Consider the following 14,505-nt stretch of genomic DNA (forward strand, 5'->3'; position numbering starts at 1 on the left):
ATTCTCATAAAAAAAATCCGTATTCATCTGAATCGACGGATCAACTTCCAACCCTTCCTCATTCTCTACCTCAACATCGGGCTCAGATTCTAAAGCATTTAGCTGATCATCATTCAGCCCAAGTAGTATAGAAATCTGCATCCGTGTCAACGATCTTTCTACAAACTCCCCAACCTATAACTCATCTCTATTCACCACACTCTTAACCACCCCTGATCCATCAACAAATATCACTGTATTAGCTGCAATCATTTCAATTGGCTTGGCAGCTATTGGATCTTGATAAATAATAATTTGTTTGCTTGAATCATCACCGCCACTAACACCAGCACCAGAGGATGAACCATGCGATTGTTTAGGCTCACCTCCTGCACCGGATTCATCAGGATCTTCATCGTCGTTCTTGAGTTTCTTTAGGGCATCTTCTTTACAAGTTAATTGTAAAATAAACTCTTCTTGTTCCTTTAATTTCACCCCCTGAGACTCAACAATCGTACGCAATGACTTAGTCTCCTTCTGACAGAAAGAAATATAACTCATCATTCGTCGTTGATTCTCCCTGAGTCATTCTTGATTTTGACGGTCAGCTGCCATTTGATTTTCATATAGATGTAGCATATTTAGCAGCATTTCAGTTTGACGACTTGGCGGCAAGTTGTATAAAGATGGATGAAAAGGTTGAACTGGTCCTTGAGGCCGAGTAATTCTCATAAATGAGATATCACTTGGCGGAGGTGGAGGAGGAGGAGGAGTAGTTATTGGCGGAGGAGGAGGTCTCATTGATGTAGTAGGAGATACTGTAGACAATGCAGCAGGAGGTCTCGGTATCTCGGTTAACGCCATTTGAGGAATAAGACCGAGCCTCTCGTGTGACACCAACGTTGTCGTCAAAGTAAGCATCGGAGTGCTAGTAGTTAGCGGCACCGACGAGCTTTGAGGCGTTGTATGATGTGGTGGTGGGGTTCCAATGATTACTCCAGCCCCAGCAGACACACGAGGCTTCTTTGATGGTTCGCCAGTTGCTACAGCTTTACCCTTTCTTTTTCTTTCCAACTGAGCTTTCATGGTAGCAGCTAGAGCAGCATCGACTGCATCTTGTTGTTCTTTAAGAGATCTTTCACCAGCTCCACCAACACCATCATTCCCATCATCATCTCCACCATCATTTTTCCCACCTTCTCCCCCTTCACGCTCGGAATCCGAATCAGCATAAATCCAGCGTCCATTAGGAGGACATACATAGTCCGGATTGATTATATGACCAATCATCCGTTTGTCCTGTGGCTTTTCCTTTCTATAAGTTAACATACGATGCACTGTCTCAGCTGTCATATGTTCCATATCAAGAACATCGTTCACCAACGTCCGATCAATCATCAAATTCGGAATCAAATCTTGAATAATTAGCTGTAAAAAGCGAGGATACATCAAGAATTTTTTTGACTGAAGAGTTTGCTGAACCTGTTCCTTCAAATGATCAAATACTAAATCTGAATAATTATACGGCTTGTTCAGAATCAAGGCAACAAAGGCCGACTGCAAACTCAGTCTACACTCATCAAAACCACCCCGACGGCCACTCATACAATGAAGTAAAATGTGTAGCGGATACTTCTATGGTGCACACACCCCATTCTTATTCAACATGGACTTAAGAATATTTCCATTATAGTGCAAACGGGTGAATAGTCCTCTAACTAATGACCTGTCAAATTCACTCAGGTAATCATCATTATCATCGAATTGAAGTACTCGGCGAATCACTGCAACATCAATTGTAATTAGAGTTTGATTGATTGTAGCCCTGATGATCTGATTTTCTTCAACATATGCAGTCGTGTTTCAAAATTGTCTGATAATACTTAGATACACCTTTGGTCTAGCAGTGATAGCATAGTGTATCTTTGATCGTCGTAAGTGTTGGAATTACGTATGCCCGAGACACATACTTATACTAATGTGGCTAACTGTGTTTGATCCAAGTCGGGTCATACCCAATAACAAGCTAGACAACACCAAATGTATTCTTTTAGTGATTTGATCACTTAAACGAATACCGAACACTGCGCAATTAGAAAATTGGTTTTCTAAATAATTACACTTGATGATTTAAATAAATTATCTGGATAATTTATTTATATATAAATTAATTATTTAATTGGTTAAATAATTAAGATAGCATGTATGTTTTATAAAATTAGTTTTATAAAGTATGAGATGGAGATGTTTTAATTGTTAAAACAAAACAAAAAATATATATATATATATATATACAAAACCGGCCACCCATGTGGGGTGGTGGTTTTACCCAATCAAACACAAGATGCTCTTTAGTTTTTTTATAAAGACTTCTTCTTTTGATCCTCCAATGAAGATACATGCAATTTTTGAATCCTTTTCTCAAGTGTAGCAAGCAAGCTCTCTCTCTCTCACTCTCCAAAACCTACGGCCCTTTTGGGCAGAAAATAAAGGGGCTTTTGAGCTTGTTTTGGTGTTCCTAATCCTAGCAAAACAACTTGGTGTTGTCACAAATAGCTTGGGGTATCACACTCTTGAGGTCTTCTTCTTTGGAGGCTTGTCATTCATCCACCATCCCCTTCAACAACCCACTTGTTCTTCTAAAGGTAGAAGAAGGTACAATTTACATTTTGTGAGCATCTTGTTCTTGTAATTTTGATCCTTGGCTTCGGGTTTTAGTTTTAACATAATGGTATGTTCATTAACAAGTTTTAAAATCTAAGCTTCCGTTGCGTTTTCATGTTAAAATGGTTAACTTGAAACTTTGATAACCTTGTATAAAACCCAACAATGGCATCAAGAGCCGGTTACAAGGACTTATGCTCCTTACATGTTCCTAAATTTCGGGTTTTTTCATGGGTGAAAAAAGGGGTCCGAAAATTTGGTGGATTTTACCCCTCATGGTTTTGTAAGATCTTGACATGCATGGAAAGATCTTAGGAAACCATTTAACATTTGGATGTTGAAATATCAAAATTGTAAAATTTGGGGGGGGGGTGGCCGTAGCCTCTTGGGGGGGGGGCACCTTTTGGTTTTGTGATTTTGGGCAATGGTTGCTTAGGTTGCATGCTTAGAACATTTGGTATGTTTGGATGTGTCATAACCGAAACCTAGACCTTGGATGTGTTGATTGTTGTTTTGTGTATGTTGATTATGTTTATTATTCAATATGGTTGTAATAATTCATAATTTTAGGCTTGTGTAATTTATTTGTTCATAAATGGTATGTAATAAATAGATTAGTTGCATTTTCTTCATTTTAAAAAAAAATATGTATTAGGATACATGTTGTAAAAATTGAAGATGCAAGAATTGGTGGATTTGGGCCTTGGACCGAAATTTTGGGCTTGTTGGGCCTCACCGGCCCATCATGGGATTCAAGCCCATTAAGCCCATAAATTTCACTCTTGGGCCAAGAAGACTTTTGGAAGTTTGGAGCCCATTAACAAGCCCAACAAGAACACAACAACTTGGAAAGGATACTTGAAGCATTTGGATGCAAGATCAAGTGGGAGTCAACATTCCATCCTTGTGTCATGTTTTGTCCCTTAGGTGTGACTTATGACCTATACTTGTTTCGGCTAACAAGTATGGTCAAATTTAGCGGTTTTCGGTTATGACTATATTTTGCATGTGTATGCTTGGTTGTTTGTTTTACTTATTGTAATGTGTGGTTGATAGATATTAGGATATCCAAACCGTCACATAGGAACGACAACTAGCATAAAACGGGTTCTAATATATATTTGGTAATATCGCGTCAATTAGTTTAATTAAATGGGTTTATTAAAACTAAGCGATCACTCACTTATAATAAAATTGGTTTTATTATAACTAGAACCTTGAAAATTGGTTTTCAAAAATCGCCATATTACTAAATGCATGTTAGGGTATGGCATAATGTTTTTCAACTAGAATATTTGAAAATTTAAAAATCCCTTTTTCATAATTACCAAGGAAACAAGTCTAACACCATCCTTTTGTATGACACTTAACGTACTAGGGAACTTTAAATGGGATAAAGGTCACCTAACCATTTTTAGCAAACTAATATACTTAGGGTAATATTAACATATTTATGGGATAAAGGTCACCTAACCACTTGTATGTTAATCTTACGTGTTTATACAAGTAGGACGACTTGAATTGGAAACCATGTGATAAAGGTCACCTAAGCATGGGATCTAATGGTGTTGATGGGATAAACATGCCAACACGAAATAAGGATTTCGAATGGTCCCATACCTCTAGAAGTTGCAAAGGGTTGCAATTGTCAAGGTTGACTACCTTGTTAAATCAAATAACGGGATAAAGGTCACCTAACCGAAGTTTGATTTATCGTTGGATTCTAGAATTTAATTATTATTTTAAAATCTGGAATAAAAGGGTATTAATAATTAAATTAATTATAATACTAAATAGAACTTTGTTAAATTTTGTAGATGGCCGCTAACAATGCAAACACCTCTACCCATAACACCCGGAACCTATCCTTAAGAACCATCCTTGAAAAGGATCGTCTAAACCATAATAACTTTATGGATTGGTATCGCAACTTGAGAATAGTTCTCAAGCAAGAAGAGATATCATATGTCTTAGACGATCCCATTCCCGATGAGCCTAACGTGGAAGATGAGGAGGCGTATAACAATTGGGTCAAGTACACCAAAGATTCGGTGCAAGCCTCTTGCCTCATGTTAGGGACTATGATTCCCGAAATCCAAAAGGATTTCGAGCATCATGGGGCATACGACATGATAACTCAATTGAAGGAAATGTTCCTTCAACAAGCTAGAGCGGAACGTTTCGAAACGGTTCGAGCGTTTCATGCATGTCGTATGGAGGAAACCCAAAGCGTCTCATCTTATGTCCTAAAGATAAAAAGCTACATCGAAAAGCTTCGTAGGTTGAATTGTCCCGTGTCTAATGAGTTGGCTACGGATTTGATCCTCAACTCTTTGACCAAAAGGTTTGAAACCTTTGTCATGAATTATAACATGAATGGGTGGGACAAAAGCATTGGTGAGCTTCACGCAATGCTAAGAACGGCCGAAGCGGGAATGGGTAAAAGGGTTTTACCCGTTCTAACAATCAATGAAGGAAAAAGGGGACATAACTCCAACCCCAAAGCAAGTGTTGCTAAGGGCAAGGGCCACGTCCAAGGAAAGGGAAAGAGGAAAGCCATAACGCCCATCAAACCGAAGGAAAAGAAGCAAAAGGTTGCGGCGCAAGATCCATGCTTTGAGTGTGGAGAGATAGGTCATTGGAAAAGGAATTGTCCGACCTATCTCAATGCGTTAAAAGATAAGAGGGATGCGGGGCATACCTCAGGTATTATCTTTACTATACATATTGAACTAAATGTTATTTCTTCAAATACATGGGTACTTGATACCGGATGTGGAACTCACATTTGCAATTTGTTGCAGGGGTTCAAAAGAAGTAAACAACTCAACAAAGGGGACATTAGTCTCTTTATGGGCAATGGAGCAAGAGTTGAAGTCCAAGCCCAAGGAGACTACTTGTTAAAGCTTCCAAGTGGTTTGGAAGTAATTTTGAAGAATGTTTTGTATGCTCCTAAGTTAAGGAGAAACATTATTTCCGTGTCTCTTTTAAAACAATGTGGCTTTGATCTTAAATTTATAGATTATGATATTCATGTTTTGATGAATGGCATATTTTATTTTAAAGCTATACCCATGAATGGTATATATGAAATAGATCAAATTGGTACGTCACATAGTAGTTCAATGTACAATGTCAACACCAAGAAACTCAAGAAGGACTTGGGTGATTCCTATCTTTGGCATTGTCGCCTTGGACACATAAGCAAGAATCGCATGCAAACTCTTCGCAAGAGTGGTATTCTAGAAACAAATGAGTATGATTCATTTGATGTATGTGAATCTTGTTTACAAGGCAAAATGACAAAGCAACCCTTTAATAAAACTTTTGAAAGGTCAAAAGAATTATTGGGTATCATACATTCGGATGTATGTGGTCCTTTTAGACCAATGACTAGGAATGGTGAAAGATACTTCATTACCTTTATTGACGATTATAGTCGATATGGTTATGTGTACTTAATGAAACACAAAGATGAAGCTTTTGAAATGTTCAAAGACTTCAAAACTGAAGTAGAAAGACAACTCAAGACCACAATCAAAGTACTTCGTAGTGATAGAGGAGGTGAATACCTAAGTGGTGTTTTTCAAGATCATCTTAAGAGTTGTGGAATTATTTCACAACTTACTCCACCCGGAACACCACAACATAATGGTGTGTCTGAAAGGAGAAATCGTACCCTATTAGATATGGTTCGATCAATGATGGCTAGAAGCACTTTACCTCTATCATTTTGGGGCTATGCTTTACTTTCCGCTGTTCGCATATTGAATATGGCTCCAACCAAGAAAGTGGAGAAGACACCTTTTGAAATATGGCATGGAAAGGCTCCATCGCTATCATTCTTAAAAGTTTGGGGTTGTGAAGCTTATGTAAAGCAATACACCCCAAACAAATTAGAAGTCCGATCCACTAAATGTATCTTTATAGGTTATCCTAAAGATGATATAGGATATTACTTTTACGACCCTAGTGAGCAAAATGTTATTATTGATCGAAAGGGTAAGTTCTTGGAAACTAAGTTCCTTGAGGAAGGAACTAATAGTAGAACAGTGAAATTTGATGAGGATCAAGAATCACAAGATGATACACAATTGGTTGATACTAGCACTCAACAAGAGGTTGTTGAAAGTGATCAAGTGGTTGATCAAAACACACAAAACGTTTGCAGATCTGGTAGAGTTAGCAATCCACCCGAAAGATATGGATTTTTTGTAGAAGGTTGCTACGTGGTAGATTCGGATGAACCAACCACATACCGTGATGCAATGTCCAAGAATGATTGTGACAAATGGCTTGAAGCCATGAACGTTGAGATGCAATCCATGTATGACAACCAAGTTTGGGAATTGGTTGAACCACCACTCAATTCCAAAGCTGTTGGAAGTAAGTGGGTTTTCAAAAGAAAAACTGATATGCATGGAAACTTGGATACTTATAAAGCAAGACTTGTAGCTAAAGGTTTCACTCAAACTCAAGGGGTTGATTATGATGAAACTTTTTCGCCTGTGGCAATGCTAAAGTCTATTAGGATATTATTTGCCATAGCTGCACATTATGATTATGAAATTTGGCAAATGGATGTCAAGACCGCTTTCCTAAATGGATATCTTGAGGAAGATGTCTATATGGTTCAGCCTGAAGGTTTTGTCGATCCGAAACATCCTAATAAAGTATGCAAGTTAAAGAAATCAATCTATGGATTGAAACAAGCATCTAGAACTTGGAATCATCGTTTTGATGAAGAAATCAAAAATTTTGGATTCATCAAGAACGCTGATGAGGCTTGTGTGTATAAGAAAGCTAGTGGGAGTATAATTACCTTCTTAGTATTGTATGTCGATGACATTCTACTATTTGGAAATGACATTCCAACCATGGAAAGCGTTAAGGCTTGGCTTGGAAGTAGATTTTCCATCAAGGATCTTGGTGAAGCTGCCTATATTTTGGGAATAAAGATCTATAGGGATAGGTCAAGGCGCTTGATAGGTTTGAACCAAAGTACATACATTGATAAAATCTTGAAAAGGTTCAAGATGGAAAACTCCAAGAAAGGTTTTGTACCTATTCAAAGAGGGACTATATTGAGTTCAGCTCAATGTCCAAGCTCAAAGGATGAGCAAGAGATGATGAAACAAATCCCATATGCTTCTGCTATAGGATCCATCATGTATGCGATGATATGTACTAGACCGGATGTGTCATGCGCTTTGAGCATGACAAGCAGATACCAACAGAATCCAGGAAACAGTCATTGGATGGCTGTTAAGAACATATTGAAATACCTTAGGAGAACTAAGGATATGTTTCTGATATATGGATCTGGTGAGGAGGAACTCGCTATAAAAGGTTACACGGATGCGAGCTTCCAAACTGATCGAGATGATTCTCGATCACAATCTGGGTATGTGTTCACTCTTAATGGAGGAGCTGTCTCTTGGAAGAGCTCAAAACAGGAAGTGGTAGCATTGTCCACTACAGAATCAGAATACATCGCCGCTTCATTGGCAGCTCAGGAAGCTGCATGGTTGAAGAAATTCATTACTGATCTAGGGGTGGTCTCTACCATTCAAGACCCCCTAGAAATCTTTTGTGACAACGAGGGTGCGATTGCTCAAATCAAGGAACCTCGTTCGCACCAAAAGACAAGGCACATAGAGCGGAGATTCAACTACATAAGGGATGAAGTTGAAAAAGGAAAGATATGTATTCGCAAAGTTGGAACTGATCAAAATCTTGCGGATCCATTCACGAAGCTCCTAGAAAGACCGAAACATGAGCGTCATGCGAGTGGCTTAGGACTTCGATATTCTAGTAATTGGATTTGATCTATTTTGTATTTACGTTTAAAAGACTTTTGTAATTTAACTTTTATATGATTATGGAATCTTGAGTTAAATTCTAATTTTGCATGTTTAATCCATGAATAAGTTATCTTATTCTAAAAGTCCGTAGTCGATCACATTTGTGGGAACAAATATGAAGCAAGACTATTATGAACTAGGATTGGTGGATATTCATAAGGAATGAATATGGAGCATAGGTTTGCTGCCAAGGTTCATAGATATTTGCGGGATACAAATATTGGACTGACCCGCTCTCAATATTACTACATGGAGTCGATGGACCTGATCATTAGTAATTTTGAGTAAAGGAGAATTTCATATTATCCTTAGACCTGAGATGTATACTGGGCCTTGATTTTCACCGAGTATTACACTTTGACTCTCCCCTTCGCTATTCGTAAAAGATGGTACATAAGGATGAGCTCGGGTGGAGTATAAAGTGATAGTGAGAGGCGTATACAGTCAAGACGGAATTTGTTCCTCTTATGTGTTGAGAGTTTAGATGTCTAAGGCCTGATAAAGTTGAATTGTAAAGAGAATGATCACCTATGTCTCTTAGATTCAACATGATATCTAGTAACAGAGGGATATAATGATAGATTCACCTAAATCATATCAAGTAAGGAACTTGAAGGGATGATGTTATTGAATGGCACTTCGTCAAACACATTAGGGGTGGTGAACTGTTGTTAGGCGGTATTCACCACTTGCATTAATTTTCTATGTATCTCGTGCAAGTGGGAGATTGTTGGAATTACGTATGCCCGAGACACATACTTATACTAATGTGGCTAACTGTGTTTGATCCAAGTCGGGTCATACCCAATAACAAGCTAGACAACACCAAATGTATTCTTTTAGTGATTTGATCACTTAAACGAATACCGAACACTGCGCAATTAGAAAATTGGTTTTCTAAATAATTACACTTGATGATTTAAATAAATTATCTGGATAATTTATTTATATATAAATTAATTATTTAATTGGTTAAATAATTAAGATAGCATGTATGTTTTATAAAATTAGTTTTATAAAGTATGAGATGGAGATGTTTTAATTGTTAAAACAAAACAAAAAAAAATATATATATATATATACAAAACCGGCCACCCATGTGGGGTGGTGGTTTTACCCAATCAAACACAAGATGCTCTTTAGTTTTTTTATAAAGACTTCTTCTTTTGATCCTCCAATGAAGATACATGCAATTTTTGAATCCTTTTCTCAAGTGTAGCAAGCAAGCTCTCTCTCTCTCACTCTCCAAAACCTACGGCCCTTTTGGGCAGAAAATAAAGGGGCTTTTGAGCTTGTTTTGGTGTTCCTAATCCTAGCAAAACAACTTGGTGTTGTCACAAATAGCTTGGGGTATCACACTCTTGAGGTCTTCTTCTTTGGAGGCTTGTCATTCATCCACCATCCCCTTCAACAACCCACTTGTTCTTCTAAAGGTAGAAGAAGGTACAATTTACATTTTGTGAGCATCTTGTTCTTGTAATTTTGATCCTTGGCTTCGGGTTTTAGTTTTAACATAATGGTATGTTCATTAACAAGTTTTAAAATCTAAGCTTCCGTTGCGTTTTCATGTTAAAATGGTTAACTTGAAACTTTGATAACCTTGTATAAAACCCAACAGTAAGAAGGTCAGCATATCTCCAAATGTTTCCAAATCAGGTACATCTTGATCAACATAAGCACAAATGTTGTGCTTTTTATCAAATGGCAATAAGATCACTTCAACTTGTTGATCTTGTTGATCCTATGGAGGTTGTTCTGATGGTGGTTGATTTTGTTGTTCTTAATCAGCCATGTTTCTCTGTATAAATAAAATCGAATATGAGAAGAGATATCAAAATATATCAACATATCTATAGATGGTGTATATATATATAATTAAAAGATATATGTAATTAATCTATTTACGCGTATTAGACGACTTAAATCCTTTAATTAAATTAAATGAATATTGAACTTAAGTTATATAATAAATGTCATTCGTTGGGAATCACACTGATTCGTTACAATAAGATAACGAATCAGGCGATTCGCTATCAAGTAAATACTTTAACGAACTGAACATAGCGAATTACTATTTAATTTTGATGAACTAAACTCTAGTTCGTTATATTTTAAGCGAGTCCATATCTGATTCGTGTAACATCTTATTCGCTTAGCTAGTTCGTATACGATCTTAACGAATTGGACACGAAACAGTCCCAATTCGCTAAGATTAACGAATGGTCAAGATAATTAAAACTTGTTCTTTGACCACCTTGGTCAAAGTCAAAATTAAGATGAACAACAATAGTCAACAGTATAATCACAGATCCAATTAGGCCATAACTATCGTCGAATCATCAAAATAATGAGCTCATTGAACTCGGAATTCTACTCGTAAACTAAGATGGATGAGATTGAGACTCAGCATCACGAGATACTTAGGTTAAACGAACAGACCATAACCACCGAAAGAACCCAGATACATAATTAACCCAGCAAACAACAATCAAATGATGATTAAAGTCCACCAAGGGTATCGGAATGACATTCCGATCACAATGATATCTAAATTAACAAGTTTGTCAATACAAATTAAACACAAATGGGGTTTATAAGCTCGGAAACCCTTAAACCTTTAAAAGTTCATAATTTAACTATCAAATCTTAGCCATTTTTGACGAAAATTAGATCGCCATGATCGGCTATACCTTAGAAATCCAAAGATATCTTAGAAATATCAAAACGTGAAGGTTGAAATTTCAGAGAAAATTTTGAATAAGGTTACTTTAAGGTGAAGGAAGAAGGCGAACAGTAGAGAACTGTTCGTTTTCTTGTCTTTTATAACCTTGCACACAACCCGAGGTACAGCTGGCACGAAGTAGGCACTTCGTTTGAATTAACGTTAGCGAATTAGCCCATTCGTTAATTAATTCGTTAACTTAGGTTAACGAATCACTTCCTGATTCGTTACATTTAGCGAATCAAGATATGATTCGTGGCGTGATTCGTTAAATATGCATAACGAAGGGATGATTCGTTACAGAGTGCGGAAGCGAATTAGGTTAGCGAACCAGAAGCTAGTTCGCTAAAGAATCACCTAGTTCGTTATCCATAAATAACGAATTAGATTCTAACTAAAAAATCTTTTATCTAATTTTAAATTAAATAATTAAAAGAATTAAATAATAGAATTATCGAGAATCATTTTATCTCGATAACTAAAATACCTTAAAAAACGTTTCATTTTTCCGAAACATAACTTAAAAAATATTTAAAAAGAAAAAAAGGAAAATCTTTTTGGAATTTTGTAAAAAAATTAAAGAATGAAGAATGTATTTACAAAAGAATATACGAATCATAAAAATAGACAATATTTTTGTGTTTTTCAATGATTTATCAAACGAAATATATTTTTGTATTTTTGTTGAGTTTGAGCAGAGAATCATATTGACCAAATTGCCCTTCCATCACAGTTTTATATTTCAGCGATATTATGACTAGCGATAAGTCGGTCATTGGTATTGTTATCCACATAAATCTAATAACACACGTTCAAGTATTTTTGTGATATGATTAATTTGTTCAATTAAAGCACAGAATATCAGAAACTATCAGCCTCTAATCTCGGTTCAAGCTTAATTTGATTTTTGCCAAATCACCCCAACTTAACTTAAACCATTATATTGTTGATCAAAATTTTTGATACACATTTTGAAATTTTGAGCAATGCATCAAGTTTCCTTTACTGTGAGTGAGTATGCACGAGTCCATCTGTCGGCTTACATACATTGTATCCCCTGGGGTCCGTTTCTTATTGGTATTAAGACGCACGCAAGGGAGGAACAATTGTATGACTAACAGCGGATTTTGATCAAGTCAGTAATTTAAATTGTACGAAGTACAGCGGTGATCAAGTTTAATGACATTGGGTTTGCTTCTTGAAAGCGAGTGAAATATTCATGCTTTGAATACCCAGATGATTAAGCCACATAAAGACTCACAGTGTCCAGAATCCTAACGCTTGTTATTTGCTTTATTTTATTTTTGGGTAATCAACAAATATAAGGTTTGAGTATGACTGGTTATTACATTTCTGCCATCCTCACCGAGACTTTTGCAGAGACTAACACCCCTTTCAATTTGGCGTTTCTTTATGTTTATATCACATACTTTACTCTACTGGGTTGCTTTAAGACCTACCAATACACCAATGCAATTAAGCACACAGTCTTTTAAGCTTACTTTTTGCTAGATTTGGGGTCAAGATAATCAATGTACTATCATGTTCTCTTTTTGCTTCAAAAACTCAAAATTTTGAGAAGCATAAAATAAAGAAAATATAACTTTAATCGCCCCAATTAACTTAAGTTTATAAATAAATGGCTAACCATCAATTCACAAGTGAATAATAGGACCAAGACATGCAAGCATGCTTCAAAAACTTAAATAACCGACATAATTTTCAGCGAGAAAATAATCTAAAAACGCTTGCAAAAATCTTTTTGGTTTTTCTCTATACAAACTTTAAAAACACAATATTTATGTCTTTTTCAGTTTTCTTATAAACACAATAAACTTCACAATCTTTTTTGGATTTTCGGATTTTTCTGTACAAACATAAATCACATTCTTTTTGGTTTTTCAAAATTTTAAAATGTTTTTGGTTTTTCTAAATATTTAAAAGAAAAACATTAAAGAACAGAAATCACAATATTTTTGAATTTTGAAAATTTTTTTTAATTTTTTTAGATTTTATCTATACAAACGAAAAAAACACACTCTTTATGTATTTTCTAGATTTTCACCCCCTAAAACCAAAATAAATTTTCAAAGAAAAATATGACAGAAAATAAAGATAGTCATCCTTGTTTAAGGATATCAGCGAGGGTCTTCAATCCGTTTAAATCAAGCAAAAATTTAAAACTCGTTTTGTCAAAAGCTTTAGTAAACAGATCGGCTTTCTGAAAGTCAGTATGTACTTTCTCATGGTCAATCAACTTCTTCTCAAAGCAATCCCGTATAAAGTGATATCGAATTTCGATATGTTTTGTTTTCGAATGTTGTACGGGATTCTTTGTGATAGAAATTGCAGCAGAATTATCAATCAAAATAGGAGTAGTAAGAAACTTCAAACCGATAAATAAACATAGCGAATGGACCTCATTCGCTATACAAACCATAGCGAATGGGCCATTTACAATAAATAAACAATCTAGACTATCTATAACTTATTCGAATGCTATGGACAACCATTTCGTGCACTAACAGACACCCCCTTTTCCGTAGCTATTGAATACTTTAATCTTGAATACTTTAACTGCAAATCACCAGTCACAAACCGTGCACTAACAAAATGCAAGTGACAATGCTACAACTATCTATAGTGATCCACGTGCTTGTTTCTACACTACTGGAAGTTCTGGGTCACCTGGTGCTTCTGGTTCTTCTGGAGGGTTTAGAAATGCAACTCCTGCGAATCAATTCTCATCACAACCAAATGTGAACATGACGGAGGCTGAACAGAACTTTGCTTTCTTAACTGCCTTCATGACGTCTTATGAGAATTTGGTTAGTAGTAAAATTGCTACAAGTGATTTAACTGATGAAGATTATGACCAAATCGATCTTGATGATTTGGAACTCATGGACTTGAAATGGAATATGGCTATGATTGTTAGAAAGGTGAAAAGGTTCATGCAACGAACTGGTAAGGATCTTCCATCATTAAACAAGAAGTTGGGGTTTGATAAATTAAAGGTTAAATGCTATAACTGTCAAGAGTTTGGGCATTTTGCTAAAGAATGTGATAAGCCAAAGGAGTATGCTGGTCCCAGAAAACAAGATCAGAATTAATCTGGTAAAAGTGGAAATGATGCAAGAAAGTCTTCTGGAACTAAACCATCTTCTTCTGGGTCACAAGCTATGATGTCCAACATGGATGGAACTGATTGGTCACAAAGATTGTTGTGCAGTGATAATCAAGCTAATCTGGCTATATTCGAGTCTGAAAATCTTC

The sequence above is a fragment of the Bidens hawaiensis genome, unplaced genomic scaffold, assembly GCF_021521415.1.
Source record: "Bidens hawaiensis isolate Kalapana, Puna unplaced genomic scaffold, B.hawaiensis_p1.1 tig00018130_1, whole genome shotgun sequence".
NCBI classification, from domain to species: domain Eukaryota; kingdom Viridiplantae; phylum Streptophyta; class Magnoliopsida; order Asterales; family Asteraceae; genus Bidens; species Bidens hawaiensis.